Source organism: Rattus norvegicus, chromosome 13 (genome assembly GCF_036323735.1).
Source record: "Rattus norvegicus strain BN/NHsdMcwi chromosome 13, GRCr8, whole genome shotgun sequence".
Taxonomy (NCBI): domain Eukaryota; kingdom Metazoa; phylum Chordata; class Mammalia; order Rodentia; family Muridae; genus Rattus; species Rattus norvegicus.
In genome coordinates, this window is record NC_086031.1 from 84824134 (window position 1) to 84838724 (window position 14591).

At 44.6% G+C, this 14591-nt stretch overlaps 1 protein-coding gene across 7 annotated transcripts in view; it reads right to left on the reverse strand.

The window, feature by feature from the left end:
• Positions 1-14591, reverse strand: part of Ddr2 (discoidin domain receptor tyrosine kinase 2) — a 124621-nt gene that overhangs the window by 97722 nt on the left and 12308 nt on the right. For 6 of the 7 annotated variants that reach the window (XM_008769761.4, XM_006250229.5, XM_063272617.1 and 3 more), the window contains one exon: positions 6395-6544. The gene's annotated coding sequence lies outside the window, so the exon portion shown is untranslated. Of the gene's footprint in view, positions 1-2828; positions 2848-6394; positions 6545-14591 lie in introns of those variants that run through there. The other variant, XM_063272616.1, reaches the window with a different exon arrangement.

Below are 14591 nucleotides of genomic sequence, written 5' to 3' on the forward strand. Positions count from 1 at the left end.
TAAGCTAAATACATCCTTTCCTCTACAAGTTGCTCTCTCTCATGGTGTTTTATTATCTCAATGGGAAACCGAAGTAGAACATCAACATTTGGGGATGCACATGCATTGACTTTGCACTTTTTGTATAACTTTGTAACTTCTGTTTTTATTTCCTCTCAAATTACAAAGATTGTCTCGTTATCTCACATTCCAAGAGACCATCCCTGAAAGGTTTATCAAACACGTAAAATTTTGACCTCAAAATCGGCAACTTACATTATTCCCTTTTTATATATACAAAATGTTGTAATAAGTGTATTTATGTATAAAGCCGGCTCCTTTTAGGGTAATCACTTGGTGTTTTCATAAAACTAAAATTCTTAAACAGTAATGGATATTTTTTAAGGTCACTCGATCTTGTCTGGTTGATTTCTACTTTTTATTATTTAATATATTAAATAATTATGCGATTTTAGGATCAGAAAGAATAGGAGATTTTATTGAATGAAAGTAACTTCCATTTTAATAGGGTTTTATTAATTAATAAATACTCCCCATGTTTAAGAAAAGAAAAATCTCCATGAAGTTAGTTCATAGCGAGGGAGGAATGGTTGAATTAACTTTATCTCTCACTCCTTGGCTACTCTTCCCATCCCCATGTTCTGCTGTCTTCTGGGCAGTGTTACATCTCCTTCCTTTTCTCAGAGCCCATCCCAACCTCTCCAATTCTAGGATTTATGGAGGGGAATTCCACTGCGCATTTCCTAGCACAGCATCCAAGTGCTCATCCTGAGACTTCTGCATCCTTGCCCAAGACTTCGGAAAGTACGATTTTGCAACAACAACAACAAAAGATTAATGGTGTTTCCCCTGATCCAAGTGGCCTGTGCTTTTCCCCATTGTCTTCCCTTGGATGCAGTCACTGTCACTTGTTCTGTAGCCATAGTAGGCTGTTTCTCCTTCCCCCAGAGTTACTGCAGCCACCACACTCCAGTGTAGGCTGAGCCTCTTCCTCTCTCTCTGCTTGGCATTGTTAGGCTGCAGCCCCCCTGCTTCTTCACTTTCTCACTGGGCTTTCCACTCAGGTACCTGCAGCTCCAGTCTTTCTTACACAGTGTAATGAAATCAAGTCTTCCTACAGCAAAACATCCCATAACATCACTCAAAAAACTACACCACGTCTTTGACACCTACATGGGAGCAGAGGTCTAGTATTTTCTGTGTGTGTGTGTGTGTGTGTGTGTGGTTTAAATATATATATATATATATATATATATATACATATATATATATATATGGTCTTCTTGAGCACTAAAGCGGAAATAAGGAAAGTTAAATATTTTAAGGAATTCCCTGAGGGCTCCCTGGAAGATGTCATGTAGCTTTCCAAGCAAGAAGCTCTAACTCATCCCATAATCTCTGAGAATTGGCAAGACACAAGTCAGATTCTAGAACTGAAGTGAAGAAAGACTTCCTACTCTACTGTCTCAAAAACTCATGTGAATGCTAAGCTATGCAGACGGGGTGGGGGTGGGGGAGGAATTTAAACTCCCAGGGCTGTTACAGATTCCCCGAAGAATCCCACACAGAACCTCTTGGGCTCCAAGGAACTCTGCTTCCTCCTATGTCTGCCTCCTTTGAAATTTTGTTCTTGAAGAAAAGCCAGGCCAGGACCCTCACGGTTTGCAGATCAGAGAAGAGTACCCACATGCTAAAATGACTCAGCGGGGCCCTGCCTCCTCCTCCTCCCACAACCTCCGGATTCCGCTGTGAGTTTGTGCAGCAGATGCCTGGTCCCAGCCCCTCTGCTCTTCCTTGCCCTAATTCCTGTCTTCCGTGGTTGTGCGCCATCTCCTATGCTTGGCGTACACATGCAGCTATTCTAGGAACTGTGGGTGTCATCATCTCACAGTTCAAAAGCCCCAAATAAGACGCAGGTGGTGGGATTTTTCCCAGGAAATTAAAAGAAGGAAACATCTGAATCTGGCTGCGCAGAGGCTAGACCAAAAGTGGGTGTGGACCAACACTGCTTCTCCAATGGAAAACACAGGTGATGATGAGCCCAGGTAAGGACTGTGGGTGTGTGAGTGCACACACACATACACACACACACATGCACACACACACACACATGCACACACGCACGCACACATGCATACACATACCTCAGCACACTTGTGAAAATCAGAGGGTAACTTTGAGGAGTCAGTTCTCTCCTCCCACGGTAAGGTCTGCGGATCAAACTCAGGTCACCATGCTTTTGTGGCAGATGCTTTTACCCACCAAGCCCAAACACACTTCTGCTCATAATTTCTTCTCGGTTCAACCCCTACCATCTATGTGAGGGAAGGAAACAGGAGCCCTGTGCCCCCAGGGAAGCAGGGACTTCGATTAGATTCAGGCTCCAGTAGCAATTCAGTGAACATTGCCAGCAAGGGATGCTTAACATTATCCTCCACCGCCCACAGATTGGAGCTCAAATATTTAATATGATATGAAAACTTATAAGACAGAGAGTTGAAACTATGAAAACAATATGTCTCGCTAGCAGCCCATGTTCTGCTCAGAGAGCAACAGAGTTTGTGGCTGATTCTTAAAGATCAAAGCAAAACTAACAGATTGAAATCTTAGAAAACACTGGCTCAAAATAGGCCATGTGCATATGTTTTTTTGGCCCCCGAGTATACTCTTTACCTTGAAATTTAACTTTTATGATACCTCATTCAGAGCACCTTCACGCAACAAGACAGACATCAGGAATGAAGAACTCTAGAGGTGAAGTCCCCCTCCCCATCAGAGCAAGGACAGTACAAATGCTGAGTTCCCAACATGCCATCCAGATGTCTTACCCCAGTCAGCAGTCAGGGCTCTGCCCCTCTGTTAGCTCTTCTCCTCTGCAACCTTATCCACCACTCCTCCACCCTCCCTCTGCTCCAAGTAGACTGCTATTTCCTCTCTCTTCTCCACCTCACGTGCCCAGCCAGGTCTCTCTGTGTCCTTATGGCCCACGTCAGCTCCAACAATAACAACTGATCATACCCTCCCTTCTACGTGTTGGATTTCTTCCTAGCTCCGAGGTTTAACTCCAGCTCCATGCCTTTCAATCTTAGGGCATTTCTTCTATAATATTCAGAAACAAATGTCATTGTCACCTTCTTTCTATCTCTACTACCCTCCTGAGCATCTCTCTCTCTCTCTCTCTCTCTCTCTCTCTTCCTCCCTCACTGTCTCCATCTCTCTCTCTGTCTCTCTCCCTCTCCCTGTCTATCTGTCTCTTTCTGTCTCAGTGTCTCCTTCTCTGTCTGTCTGTATGTCTCTCTCTGTCTCTCTCTCTCTCTGTCTCTCTCTCCCCTCCCTCCCCCCTCCCTCACCCTCTCCATCTCTATATCTCTATCTCTCTGTCTCCCTCCCTCTCCCTGTCTATCTCTCTCTGTCTCTGTTTCTGTGTTTCTCTCTTTCTCTCTTTTCCTCCCTCACTGTCTCCATCTCCATCTCTCTATCTCTCTGTCTCTCTCCCTCTCTCTATCTGTCTCTGTCCATCTCTGTGTCTCTGTCTCTGTCTGTCTCTCTCTCTCTCTGTCTCTCTCTGTCTCTCTCTCTCCTCATTTTTGCCCATGAATAGCTTAGCTAGGATTGTCTCTAACACAGTTCTACTTCTTTCCCTTCCAACCACGTCCACAATTCCTAGATCATCTCAGACATTCAATACCACTGTTCCTGTTTTACTAAGTGAAAATATCATTCCGAGTTCCTGAATCTCAGCAACAACAGAGCCTACTGGCCCCCAGACGCCAGTGCTTTGCTTATGGTGCTGGCATCTGCCCCAAGCTGATGCGTTTGGTAGCATTGCTGGAGCACTGTTCATCCAGAAATGTCTAAGTCAACCTGGGTATGTTTTACTTCCATTTCCCTCTGACGGATTTGCTTGCCTCCATTTCTAGTCCACTCGGCACTCCCTGGCAGCACACTTATGGTAGCTGTGGGTCCTCTAATTATTTAAGCTGCGCCTTTTCTAAACTAACCCTGATACAACTAACTCTCCATCTGTATGATCGCAGAGCCTCATTTACATCAGCCATAACTTACTCGGTAGCCAACACATGGCTCCTCGGTTTGTTTCTATTCAACCTTCACGGTTGCCACTTCCAACACCCCAGCCAGTGCTGTCTTCATGTCCCAGAGCACATATCTTCTAGGACATGTGGGACCACTGTGTCCCATCACAGATGAGTCAGAGACAGGCCATGCTACGCCTCTCTGATAGGAAAGAGCATTGAAGTTCTGATGGAAAATCAAGCTGAAATTGAAAACTCAAGGGGAAATTCTCGTTGGCAGAGTTCTCAACCAGAAAGGACACAACTGTTTCAGTCTGCTTAGAGCTTAACAGTGATCAGACGGGGTTGGGGATTTAGCTCAGCGGAAGAGCGCTTGCCTAGCGAGCGCAAGACCCTGGGTTCGGTCCCCAGCTCTGAAAAAAAAGAAAAAAGGAAAAAAAAAAAAAAACAGTGCTCAGTTACCTATGAGTACCATGACCTCAGCCTCTGACCTGAAACACGCAGGAAGAAGAGTGGGCCATAGGTCATCTGGAGCTCCAGGCTTAACCTGGGCGGCCACCTGCTTTCTGACAGGCTTACATGGTGGGCTCTGACAGCAGACGTTAACTGCAGCCCTGGGCGATTAAACTCCTTGTGCTCTGCTTGCTTACGTGGTCAATGTGCAGGCTTCATAGCACAGAGCCTGGTCCACAGTGGATTTAGAGCTCCCAGGGAGATGCTGTCAACTGTCTCAGGACTGTGGTCTTTCAGGTATAATTGGTCAGCTTGTCTTCCTCTCACCTGTCCTCTCTCTTCCTCTATCTGCTCACTTTCTCCCCATGTCTTCCATTTTCACTCTGTCCTCTCTCCTGATTCTAACTTCCCCATTGTCCTTCTCTATCCTCATTCCCCAGCCATAACCTCCCCCCACCACACACACAACAAATAACACTAGCTCTCTTATTGTTTCTGGCAGCTCAAAAGAACTTGGTGACAAAAAGGGCTTATATCTGAAGGGGCCAATGTACTTGAGATAGCTCCTAGTTTCAACACCATGAAAGAGATTGGGGTGGGGGGGTGACACACATGACCCAAACCAAGTCTCATGTCACTGAGCTATTTAGGACATGCCTTCGATAGTGAAATAATGGCTCCTGGAAGTGGTTATTTCAGATGGGGAAGAGGAAGTAGGACTACAATCATAGTCTCTGGAAGGTAGAGCAGAATGATTCACAGACAAATAACTCCAGAAAAACCTATTGGAATAGAGAAAGCCCACAATAACTTCTGATTAGTGGTTAAGCATAGCTATGAATGACTTGTTCTGAAACATCCATCCCCTGTGAAGACTCCTGTTAAGAGTTTATCAAAGAAAGAAAGGAAAAGAGAGCAGGAGGAAGACTGGTGTGGCAATCTGTGGAAAAACGTCATTAAACCATGACATCATCACAAGGGAGGCAACAAATACTGAGGAGTTCCTTTGATCAGAAACAGGAAAGTGTGCATACTCAAGAATCCCTGAAACAGAAGAAATCTTCTAGGGTCAACAGGAGAGGCATTGAATTTTCCCTGTACTCGGGAATCACTCACTCCAAAGTTGGCCATGCTTTGCTCAGCCGTTCACACACTCAACAATATTCCAGAGACTGTATGGGATACAGGCAAGTCTAAGGCCATCCCTACTGAGCAGCCTCCTCATGAGGTGAAGACACTTGGGGCATCTTAGTTCAGTGAGCTCCGGGGTGGGAAGGTCTCAGAATGAGGTCTAAGTCAAGGCTCTGAGTCTTCACTGAGCATTCGCCAGCTCCTGGGCTAGGTCCTAGAGATATAACTGCAGGCTTCAAAGAGACATGATTCCGATGTCAGTGAGCCCTGTGCTAGAAAGGTCTCAGATCTGTGACGCTTCCGTGCTGTTAGATTCGCTGGTGAACTCTGACCTGTCCAAAGTGTGAAATGAGAAGGTTCCATGACCAGAAGCTACATCTGGCAAATGAGGAAACTCTCGGGGAAATCTCTGCAATGTAGCACGCTTCTCTTTATGCCTCAAGTCCTGAGTCCGTGTGTAAATCTGCAGCATCTCTGAGGTATGTATTTCAGTTATTTACTCTTCCAAAACTAGTACAGATGACTGCCCTGGATCCCAGTTTTGGTGGTCCTCAGTATCATTTTCTTGTGAGTCACTTCAAATTATTGTTGAAAGAAAGCAACTTATAAAAATTACTAAGATTGTAATATTAGAAACCACACCCAGGAATCCAACATTCCCAGGAGTGCTCGGGTGGGTAAGCCCAACTTTAACCAAGATAGATGAGTTTCAACATGAGCCACACCCTGACTTCCAATCCCATGTGACAACAGAGCTCCAACGAGCGACTACTTACATCAATGAGCGCAGAACATTCTCTGTAGAACGGAATCCTCCAAAACAGAGGGCCCCTGCTCCTCCTCAATTATTTCAGTTTCTTTAGAAGTGAAGCAACGAGCCTCAGAATGTTCTAGAGCATCAAATGCCAGGCCACTTGTAGCTTTCCCTTGAGGGGAAGGGGAAAGAAAAGCAAGATTTTATTGCAGTTTTGCTTCATTCCCATTTTGTTCCTTCTTTGCTGCTCCATCCACAGTACACAGCAGAGACCCCAAGCATCCCAGGCCTCTGATGGGATTGGACACATCCCAGACAACCTCTAGGGGGTTTCAAGTCTATCTCCTGATATTGACTGATTTATAAATTAAAACAGCATTTAAAATTATTGCATACTCCTTGGTGACAATTATGTTAACAAAAATATTAAATGCTACAAAAAATAATAAATTCTTCCCAGGAAGCATTATGAGAAGAACAACATCATTTTACACTTTTGATATCCCAAACATCTGGCTTCATCAAAAATAGCTGGATTATCATATCTGCTTCTGGATTCAATTTGTTGTAGTATCACATGCCAGTTAACCTCTGGAAAGCTCTTCCAGGTACTCACAGCAGAAAGAGAGGAGGGAGAAAGCAAGAGACGTCTTGGCACTGTCCTGAAAATAACTGTCATGTGGAGAACTTAAAGGGATCCCATATAGCATCCCATGTTACAGAAAGTCTCATGTGCATCTCAGACTATCATCCTCTGCCCTGGATGCTGGATGCAACTGCTTATCTATTGTGAATTGTTTTCTAGGAATATATATATATATATATATATATATATATATATATATATATACATACATACATACATACATACATACAGAGAGAGAGAGAGAGAGAGAGAGAGAGAGAGAGAGGCACGCATGCACACATGTGTGTTTGGTATGAATGTACAGATTTAAGTTTAAGTTTATGAGATCAAATGGCACCAAACTGTGTACTTCCCTTGGTTCCTCTATTTTACAAGTTAGGGCAAATTCTAAGTCATCCTTTTGTGTAGCTGCCTCTCTTCCACCGATCCACTGAGTCTCGCTGAATGAATCTGAGTACACACACATACATGGGTCGGAGGGGTTACAGAATGCTATGTAGCTAAAGACAGCGTTCTCCATCTTCTGGTTTCCTAACAAATCACACGGCTGAAATCTTCCAGCTCTGAGAAACAGCTAAACTTCGCCTTAGACTCCTGTCTTTCTATGACAGGACTTATTACTAAACATGCCTTAGGACCTGGGCACAGGACTGTTCACAAATAGAAACCCCTCTTTAGACATACTCTCTCCTCAGCATCATGTTGACATGAGGGGAGAGCAAGGTCCTGCTTCTGAAAGCTACTTCCCTGCAGCACAAAGATGGCAAATGGGTGATCCTGTTGGCTTACAACTTCCCTGATTTAGAAAGCAAAGGACGCCCCAACTCATACAATTAACTAGGTTTCCAGTGGATCCCTCAGACAGTAAATTCTGCACACATCGTCAGTGACAGATAAGAAGATAAAGCACTATGCTGTCGTCCCTAGCAGCCGAGGGACTTCCTTTCATCTTTTAGGGACCTCAACTCAAGTAAGTGGCAGCAAATAATGTCAGGTCAAGCCAGTATGGAACAGGGTTTGGGTTTTATTGAAGATATTGTAATACAGATTTGAAGCCCAAGGCTTAAGAGAAGAAAAGCATTTTGGAAGAGAGTAAGACCCAGCCAAGGCCATAAGTCAGAGTTCCACTTCATTGTCTTTATGTATGGGGTTTCTGTAGTTCTAAAGCTATTATCTTCAAAGTCTTGCCAAGATTGTGACTGTCCCTGAGAGGCACCGGACAGGATAGAGGGTTTGCTAATGGAGAGTGAAGGTGTTGTTTAAGCTAACTCTTGAGATATTACTAGGACGTGGTTGGGCAAAAAGAATAGAATAAAAGGTTGAGACGTGATCAATCTGGATAGACAGGTTATGAGCTGAAAAGATCAATAAATGGTTGGCTAGAAGCCAGGAACAAGTAATGGAGAGAGCTGGAAGGCGGTCAAGGTGGGGACAGGACTGTGAATGCTGACAGCCTGAGTGGTTCAGGCAAAGGCTATGGGAAACACTGTGGGGCTGGGGCTGGCATGTGAATGTCTTTAAAAGAGAGACAGGGAGCATATGTGGTTACATAGAGCCTGACCCATGGTAGTGACAGAATCAGAGGCAAGAAATAATATAGAATATAATAATAATGTAGACATAGGTGAGAGTGGGCCTGTGATTAGTGACAGGAGAACAAAGGAGGAAGTCCCAGAAGCCTGAGCTCTTAGCCTGCCTGAGATCAGAAGCTGGGAAAACAAAAGGAAGGATGTGTTCATAAAGAAAGGTTGGATATAAACAATTAGGTTTCCTATGGAGATAAAAAGACATTGCATGCAAAGAGACACAAAATCGAGCCTGGCAGTCTTGAGCCTGGCAGTCTGGTGAGTCTGAGGCCATTCATACATGTATTAATCAACTACCTAAGGTAGGCATAGACATTTGAAGCGGATGAGAAGACCTAAGAAGGAGAAAGCCAAGAACATTCTTAGGGTTCACTTGTATCAGGTGAGGAAAATACCTATGTACCCTTCATAGCTTCCACGAACGACTTGAAACCATTTAAAAACAGTTCTTTCTCACAGAACATCAGGGACTCTGACCCAAACATAAGTCAGATGAAGAACCCAAATCCAGAAGGCTGATTTATCCAAAGTCACACAGCACCTCCATAGAAAAGCCGAATCAGTGTGAGTGACCACTGGGAATGAGCATTGCCTTAGCATCTAGGATGCTGTCCCATGCAGCACATGACGCCGTGGTGTGACAGAGGTCTGGGAACAAGCTACAGACTCCCTTTGTCTCTGCCATACCAGCCAGCAGTGTCGGGCCCAACCGTATAATCAGCTTAGGGGCTCAAACCACATCTTGCTCATCGTCTTGTCACTGTCCCCATTGCTCTCCTTCCTGTTTCCGCTACCGGTTATTACAGAGCAGAAAAATCACAGATCACTCCTTCTTCTGGATATACACATGATCTCAGACCTCCTGAAAGGACCTTGAAGAGTCATATAATATTAAGGGAGAAAAAAAACTACAGATACTGGGGTTGAGAGGAACCCAATGACTTGCCCCAGGTTGTCAGTTTGTAGACTCCAGACCCAAATCCCAGCCTCTTGTTTCTCTCCATTCCACACAAACTGCTCGCATCGAGAGGCCTATTTCTAAGATGTCCTTCCCAGTGCTGAATTTCTCTAAGCATATGGTCTGCATTCCTTTTCCCCTGGGGTGTTCCTTCCAAAAGGAGGCCATGATTCAGTAAGCTTGGGACATGCTACAATCTACCCTCTATGATAAGTAACACTCTGCGTGTGTGTGTGTGTGTGTGTGTGTGTGTGTGTGTGTGTGTGTGTGTGTGTGTGGTGCAGGTATATTGTGATGCTCAGGCATGTGTGCATGTTCACGTGCACATATGTGGATGTGCGTGAAGAACCCAGAGGTCAGTATTTAGTTGCTTTTTTTTAATCACTCTCCACCCTGTCTTACAGACAGTCATTGAATCTGGAACTCACTGAACTGGCTAGCCTACCTGACCAGCGAGCTCAAGGGATCCTGTCTCAGCCTCCCCAGTGCTGGGATGACAGGCATCTGGCACCATGCCTAGCTTTTTTCTTAGGGGTTGGGAACCAAGACTGGGTTGTCCCGGTTTCACATCAGCGCATTACCAACTGAGCCATCTCCCCAGCCCCGAGGCAGTGCATTTGTTACCGTATGAAAAGAAAAAAAGAAAACTAATTCTCTCACGGTATTTTCCAAATTCCCTTGACCACAGGACTCTCACCTCGACTGCACCGCTTTGTAACCTATTAACGCGGCACAGATTTCCAAAGGTTGTACTCTGGAAAGCACAAACCTCATTAACAAGAATTCCTTTTGCTATCCTAAGCAAAATGTTCCCATGGAGTGGTCTTCCTTGTGAGGTCCTAGTAGGGAAGCCACGAGATGCAAGGGAGGAAAAGGAAAAGAGTAGAACCATGTGCACCGCCAGCAGCAGAGGGTAAGGTGGCCACAGGGTCCCCTGGGACTCTCATCCTACGCTAAAGACACTCAACTCCATGCCCAGATTCCCATGTGCGCAGCGTCAGCAAATGTGAGTGTCTCCTTCTGCTCTCTGTTAGCAAAGGCACTGTAGGGTCAGGCCCTTCCACATCTTCTGTAGGTTTTCACCGTCCTAATCTAAAACCTCAGGACTCAAAGTCCTGCCTGAACCACTGAAAGAAGCTTTCTAATGAACTCCCCTACCTGACTCCTTCTCCCCTGCCATTTCCCTTACAAGATGCTATCCTGTTAATCCTGTTAATCTGTATTTGCTTTCAGAGAAAGGAAATGTTCAAAACTCTACAACAAGCATGGTCCCTCACTGATGTCCTATCAGTGCGACACAATGCACTCCATCCTCCCCCAGCAAGTTCCCCATCTGCTGACACCCTAAGCATCTGTGCAGCATGACTGCTGGGCTCTGCATGTCTGCTGCCTCAGCCTCTCCAATTTCTTCTGCTTCTTACCTTCCAGTGTCCGCCAGCAGCCCTGAGGTGAAGCAGTCGCTTCACCCTCTCCTACTCTCACAGACATCGAGTCCTACATTTGCATGTGTTGCTCTTTTACAGGGTCTTGCATTTCTTGACCCATACTAAACCCGGGAAGGGAAAACATCATGCTTCTCAAGAATACTTAAAAAGTACCCAGAAATTTCTCTTGGTGAAAGGGTCAATATTCATCTCATGACATAAGTTAAGTGGGCAGCATTAAAGCCTACAAAACCTCAAGTCAGAAGCCAGGAACACTAACCTCTTTTGAGGACTCAAAGGCATTTACAATAGCTCTCTATAGTTCAATTGCCCTTAGCCTTTGAAAATAGCAAGGAAAAAAATATTCTAAGTCCTCTTGGAGGACCCAGGGAATTCCACTAGTTTTCCTAAACACAGAGCAGAGCTTTCCGCCAATTCTCCACCAGATTCTTGCTATGCTCGAGGGGGCAGGGTCTAGACAGGGTGTGTCAGGTGACGTGTCTCCAAATGGTCCAAAGAGGCTGATCAACAAAATTCATCCCAAGAAGACTTTCTTTCTTGGCAAGTATTATTTCCTTTCTTCATTCTTTTAATTGTACCACTCTCAGTTTGTAATCAGTATATTAATATACAAATATAGATTCTTTTTAACAACTACAAAACAAACAGACCAATCCTGGTACTTGAGTCATGCCGTCAAGTGCTGTTGTTTTACTCACAGTGTGTGAGGACCCGCCTGAAGGAGGCTGCTAAGACAAATAGTGGTCCCTGGACACCAGGTGGAAATTTCCTATTCATCGGCTGGAGCAAAGCCTGATATAATTTTTTAAAGCATTCTGGGTGACTCTGAAGCATATTGCAGTTTGAAAGCCAGATGAAAGACTGGCCCAGTTTTTTAAAAAGAAAAAGAAAAGCATCTTAGGGTTAATGGTAAAACAGCTGTGCTTGGGAATGGGGGTGTGGCTTGTCCAGTAAATCGTTTGCCAGACAAGCAGGACCTAAGTTCAGTATCCAGGATCCACATAAACAAAGGTCAGGACCACTGGTGTGTGCTTGTAACCCCAGTGCTAAGGAGGTGGAGACAGGGGGAATCCTGGGGTTTGGGGACCAGCCAGTCTCATCTGCTTGGTAAACTCCAGGCTAGTAAAAGAAGCTATCTCAAAAAGAAAGAAAGAAAGACAGAAAGACAGAAAGGAAGGAAGGAGGGAAGGAAGAGAGGAAGGAAGGGAGGAAGGAAGGAAGGAAGGAAGGAAGGAAGGAAGGAAGGAAGGAAGGAAGAGGTTCTTGAAAAAAGACACCTAAGTTTAACCTCTGGCATCCACATGCAAGCTGCAAGCACATACATGAATATGCATGTGAATACATGAATATGCATGTGTGCATGGATATGCACGTACACATAAGAATATGCATGAACATATATAAATATGCATTACACACGCACATATACACACACACACACCAAGTCATTATACCTATTTGTAGTAAAAGACTCACAATGCATAATGAAGACATACAGAGAACAAGTAGTTAGCAAAATTTGTATAATTCGGGGAGAAAAGTATAGGTTCAAATTCTGTATCGGCCACATCCACACTCTGTGCCTGACATTTTCTAAGAGTCACATGTCCCAAGGCAAAACAGGAAAAGTCCCCACCTTGCCATACTCGATGGTTTCAAAGAGACTCTTTATGTGAAGTGCTTGAATTAACCTCAGAGCACAACAGCACTAATTATTAGCAGCACGCACCAATGATCAGTGAGATTTGAAAGCAGATCAAGAAAGGCTTCCTGCAAAGTAGCAAGCCTGCTCAAGTTTGCTTTTCCGGTGCTCTGAAAAAGCAATGGCCAAAAGCAACTTGGGGAGCAAAGGGTTGCCCAGCTTCTAGTTCATGCGCCATCCCCGGGGGAAGGAAAGGTAAGAACTCAAGGCAGGAGCCTTGAGACAGTAACTGATGCTGAGGCCATGAAGAGATGCTGCTTCCGGGCCTGTTTTCTCTCAACAATCGGCTCACCCTGCTGTCATATACAACATAGGACTATCCACCCAATGGTAGCACCACCCACAGCGTGCTGGGCCCTCCCAGGTCAATAAAGAATCAAGAAAAGTCTGCAAGACATTCTTCCAAGACACTGTAATGGAAACATTTTTTTTTCAGCTGAGATTCCTTCTTCCCAGATGACTGGCTTGTAGCAGGTTGAGAGGGGCAAGCCACTGTGGAGCCCAGCATTAATTTTCTTATAATAGGTTGGTGTCAATTTATTCTTGAAGTCCACGAGATTCCTAGAATTTTCAAAATTACTATATCTTTGGTTCTCTAATTTGTCACTTGGTACAAGAGATAGCTAAGTGGTGACATCCACTCAAGCTTAGCGCTTAGCACTTAGCATTTCGTTTCTGTTTATAATTGTACAAACACCGAACAAAAGCCAGATCAAAGCCAGAACCAATCTGGAAAAAGGAGAAGCGGTGGAGAAACTGAGTCTCTGCTGGACCTGAGGCAGTTTAATCTATTCGGCCACAGCTGCCCTGCTGGGGGCTGCGGAGAGCTTTGGAATCTGACATCTTTCATAGCGTCATGTACTGGTTTATAAGCAGGGAGCCAGGGCATAAACACACACAGCAGAATGATTCCGCCAGCTTCTATTAGCAATTGGGTTAAATGCCCAGGGAGTACCATGTTAATGTCACCACAAGGCTAACCTTGCCTTCAAGGGAGTCAAAACAAGTGTGATACTTTATCTTAATTGTCAATTCCTCTGGATTTGGAATCTCCTAGAAGATATACCGCAGGCCTTTCCATGAGAGAAAGTCCAGGGAGAGTACGCTAAGGAGGCAGATCCTACCTTGAAGATGGTCATTGCCATCCCATAGACTGGGGTCCCAGACTGAATAACAAAGAAAAATGGAAAACACTGAGAACCAGCATCCATCACTCTGTTTCCTGACTGTGCTTCCAACGTAACTGGCTGCCTCACCCTCCTGCACTGCCTCTGGAGCCACACTCTCCACCATGCCTGCCCTGCCCCCCGCCAGATGGTCCGTATCCACTAACGGTGAGCAAATATCAGCCCTTTCTTTAAAGATATTTTCCTTGGAAATTTGGTCACAGAAATCAGACCAGTAATTAATACAGCAGTTTAGTAAATGGTCAAATGATATCCTCTAAAACGAACACTTGATGACCAACTGCTACTGAGTTTCGGTTGGGATCCAAGTTTCCTGCGTTTATAAACCCTCGAGGCTAAGACGATGTATCCAATGTGCCTCTACCAGCAAGCCTTCTCTGCATAAGTATTGATATATTCAAACAATAAACCTGTTACAAGTAAACGGCTATTCAATCCCAGCCACTAACTTCCTCATGTGTGATGAATTCAAGCAGAGCCCCATCGTCTGTCACATCACAACCATGCTCTTCATTGAATTTGATTTCGCCAATCACTTGATTCCACCAATAAATTGACTTTTTAGCTTGCACTGGTAAATTTATTTTAGCTTTATGGCTGCCACTGAGCTATAAGCACTAGAAGCGTCTACAGTGCCTAGTTTCTCACTTTTACATTTCCAAAGGATTTAAAAAATTTTTTTATCGTATCTGTAT